The sequence below is a fragment of the Macrobrachium nipponense genome, chromosome 15, assembly GCF_015104395.2.
Source record: "Macrobrachium nipponense isolate FS-2020 chromosome 15, ASM1510439v2, whole genome shotgun sequence".
NCBI classification, from domain to species: domain Eukaryota; kingdom Metazoa; phylum Arthropoda; class Malacostraca; order Decapoda; family Palaemonidae; genus Macrobrachium; species Macrobrachium nipponense.
The window spans coordinates 87,238,274-87,243,273 of NC_087208.1; positions in this window are offsets into that span (position 1 = coordinate 87,238,274).

The following is a 5,000-nucleotide window of genomic DNA, read 5'->3' on the forward strand; positions in this document are numbered from 1 at the left end:
CAAGAATTAAATAAACTTTACTTTTGTTTTCACAGTAACAGTAATTTTCCCTGATATTGTAAATTTCACTCATAAATTTTGAGTTTTAATAATAAATCTTTGTATTTAAATTTTTTATAACTGATTTCTTTATTTTACACCAGTATTTAATTATGATTATATTGATGCTAGGTAGAAACATAGAATGGTAAATGATCTTTTTTCCTTCAATTAACTTGAAGTGACTTAGAACTAGGGAAGTACTTAGACTTCTGAAATCAGGGATATACTTCGACTTTTAAAGTGTTGATGGAGTGATACCCTTTGATTAATTTAATTACTTACAAGATTACCTCACACCTGATTTGATGAACTTTAGTCTGATTTTCTGCAATACTGATAAGTTGTTAAGGGATCGCTGTTGCTTTTGAGTATTCAGTCGTTTAGTGATGAGGGTTCAGGTGTCTGGCTTTTGTGAGGTAACAATTAATGAATGGTAAGTGTAGTAACCAGATACTTGGCACTTCGTCACAATATATTATATATATATATATATATATATATATATATATATATATATATATATATATATATATATATATATATATATATATATATATATATATATATATATATATATATATATATATATATATATATATGTATATATTACCAAACAGGATCTCACTGAAACTGGATGGTAATCAAGTGGTGATATGTATTAAAAAAAAGTCACGAGCTCTCCTGGACTAACAGTCCTCATTGTCAAGTATCCGTGGAATGACCGGATGCGTATGGGGGAGATGACTAAACTCCTTATTCCTGATATTACCTTCATTCTCCTGTATGGGGCCTTCGTGGCCTAGAACTTTCTCTGATTGCCGATCCTCCAGGTGTTCATAATTATCTGTGTGGTTTCTTGTTTTTTTTGCGTTTCTTTTCTATCGTATATATATGATTTTTCTTGATTATCTGTCTTCAAATCCGTTTCCTGCTTTGCCTGTAATTACATTGCTTGCGCAAGTTATGAACGCATTTTCTACAATCTGTCTGGCCGTTTTTTTTGTGTGTTCCTGTACAAAAAAAAAAAATTTATACTCTCCCAATCAATTTTGAGTTCTTTTTCCCAACAGTGTTTAGCGACTGCCGACGTCTGATTATAGTGCCTTATGTAATGTTTGCTTTGCTCTTTGCATCATTTGCCGCTTTCGTCGAAGTAACGCTCTTCCACAGCCTAGACACGCTGCCATATGTAAGCCCCCTCCTGTCTCTTCCCCCTCTACCAACTTTTTGTTTCTAACTATTTTATTCCTAATGGTGTTCTTGTAATGGTTTGGATGTTCATCTAACTAACTAGAAGTTACTGGTCGTAATTTCACGGAATGGGAATATTTGGCGCCGCCCTTTTTGCGACCACTATTTTGCGACCACTATTTGGCGCCGAACTGTTTTGGCACCAATCTTTTTGGCGCTGAACTGTTTTGGCGTCAGTTTAACTAACAAATTAAACGATGTGTGTGTGTTTGTGTGTATGATGACAAACAAAACTATGTGATTATATTGTAAACTACTACAGGGATTTGTAAAATTAACGACGTGCTTTTCTTAACAACTATAATTGGTTTTGAAAACAAACAAAACTATAAACAGATTTGATGCTTTAGTGCTACACAGAAAAAGTCTTGCTTTTATTTTCTCTTAGAGCATCACCAAACACCCCCCCTTTCTAAAATAATCTCCATATCCCCAGTTATAATCATGTCCTCGACCATTTCGTAAAGGCATCCTCATTTATATGCATTTTCTCTTTACACAAAGAAAGAACAAAATCGTTCTAAAAGAAAACCTACGGGCATATCACATCATCTCTCAGTGGCTATCAGCTGATGGCATGGCATTGAACTTTTCTTTTCAAGGCCAAACTCACCCCCTAACCCCGGCACAAAGAAAAAGTTGCATGTATTAAAACCTTCATATGCATACGTATGTACTAAAAAAAGGATGAATGCGTTGCCTCTAAACGGCATTGGTGCCAAGAAAAAAAAAAAAAAAAAAAAAAAAAAAAAAAAAAAAAAAAAAAAAAAAAAAAAAAAAAAAAAAAAAAAAAAAAAAAAAAAAACTTATCATGTTCTGCTCCTATGGGAAAAAAACATGGTAATCTGAACTGCCTCTTTAACTCCAAAAATGATTCATACACAAAGTTAGAAAGAGAGAAAAAAACACTAGGGCCTAAATAAAATGTAACACTCACGTCATCAATGAAAAAAGATCATAATGCAGACTTTTGTGTATGAATCAATCAGCGAATACACGCGCACTTGCGTGTGTAAGAACGACCCGATACTCGAACAGCGAGCACTTAGTATACACACACATTCACAGATCTCAACTGAGTGAGACATCCTTGCAGGCACATCACGGCATGCGAAAATGCTGACCATAATTGAATTTCTCCCTCCCAGTACCAGACCGACGGCTCAATAATTCTTATCACCTGTCACCTAGCATATGAAATCTTAGCCCATTTACGCAACCAATCTCTCAAAACATCTTCTTTAAGCTGCTATTAATCTCACAAAAGGCGTAACAACGGTTGAAACACCGCTAGCCACCAACTTTTAACCGTGATTTTAATCTCGGTACTTCTATCTTAAAAAGGTAGCAAAGAACCGTGCGTTTAAGGCACTGGCAACACCCATTTCCTTTCACTCCAACACTAACCCCCCCCCTCTCTCTCTCTCCACACAACTCCCCTCCCCCCTCCCCTTCTCCATTACCTAAGGCCATTAAATCAAACTCGTGAACTACAAAAATACATTTATTTAAGAGCAAAGTATTAGCTAAATTAAATGAAAGGTTGAACTCAGATAATCACTTCATATTTCTACTACAATAAATCAACATTATCTTAGTCATGAAACTGGAAAAGTCACAACAGTCTCATACACCATGGGACATTAGTCAAGTTCCCATTTCAATTAAGTCACCATATTCAGTACTCCTTTCTCAGAATCGCCTATAAAAAGACACGAGAACATATCGATATGCAAAAGATTATAAAATTATAATCAAAAGATCATATGAAATAGAACATCTTTGAAATAAATATTCAAATACAATCAAGCCACACCTTTGGATAAAAAATAAGTATGCTTACCCTTTCAACACAGTATTCACACACACTTTACATAAAGTACTGTTCGAATAAGCCATCTTGGCTCTTCGCCTCTCTTGTACAGATCTCCCCTCTTGGTTACCTTACTTTCTCATTATGTCCGGAAAAAGCTCGCACGTACGCATGAACTCACACACATTGTTCATGCCCCAGGAACTGCCTCTAACCAGTTTCAGAAGGCACCTCTGCAACCGCCCATAGTGACAGGACGTGGCACTGATCTGCTTAGACAGCAATTTTGACATCACGCCACCCAATAAGATACATCAGCATTTCCTAAGCTGAGATGACTTGTCACTTGGACCACACTGTGTCTCCATGGGAAATTAAATTGATGACTCCCTACATTCTAAGAAATGTCACAGCACATCACCTTACAATGGTGTCTTAAATATATTATTAATACATTCCTCTTTTTATATAACATATATATAATATATATATATATATATATATATATATATATATATATATATATATATATATATATATATATGATATATATATATATATATGTGTGTGTGTGTGTGTGTGTTTATATATATACGTACACACACACACACACACACACATATATATATATATATATATATATATATATATATATATATATATATATATATATATACACATAATATATATATATATATATATATATATATATATATATATATATATATATATATACATATAAACTAGCTGACCAATCTAGCCCTGCCTAGGAATGCTCTTAAATGACAACTGATAAACTCTCTCTATCTTTTTTCCTGTTAAGATAGTTGCTTTATTTACATTGCCCGGGATTTTTGACATTTTATATATCACCACTTCTCTCCCCCATTAATACGGTGGGGGATGAACTTGACTTGAAGGCCATTGGGAATGGTTCTATTCATCCCAGCGACATCATGGGCATGGTTATGATTCGACACACATCTATTATTTTTTACATTTTATTTTTTACCCTTTCTCATCAGCCATCCCCATCCCCGCCCAACTATCCTCCACCATCTCCTATCAAGGCTGAATTTGGATTTGCAGGGCATCAGGAGTGTCACTATTCATCTCAGCGACCATGAAAACTGTGAATTAGACACTAGTATCTGTCGTTTCAGTAATTTTCACAGACATAATATTAATATTTTAAGCAAAGCATAAATGAAAACATATAATTGTAAATTACTTTAGTATTACTTTAATAGCAGTATTTATGCAAATGCATAAATACTGCCAAAATTCCAAATCACATTTTACAGTGTTAAAAATTATTTGGAATTAAGCAAGGAAATTGGAATGACTCTTTGAGGAAAATTAAACCAGAGGAAAGAATACTGAACACAGGCCAGCAATTATGAAGTCTTCATTATCTTACCCTGTCAGTTTATACCAAAGTGTTAGGAAGAATGTTCTCGTGTTACTCCTTTCATATTCTATATTTTTCCGTTCTTTTCCGGATAGTATCCACTCATTGCCCAACTGAGGTAGCAAGCGTAACAATTCCCCCATAATAAGAAATGGTTTTATCATTCCAATGAAATTCATATTGTCTTGGAAAACTGCTACCTCCTTTGTTTCACCCAGGTTGTGATTTAATTTTTTTGCAATATTGCACTTACACTTATTACAGAAGCATTTGCTATTCAATCCAAAGGTACAGTTGCATTTTAACTGCAGTCTACATAGGTAAAATAGAATTGTAAATTTCCTTATGTGGAATACAATTAAGTGCTATATATATGAATATATATATATATATATATATATATATATATATATATATATATATATATATATATACACACACAATTACTTCCAAATTAAGTGTATCTCCAGATACTGAACAGAG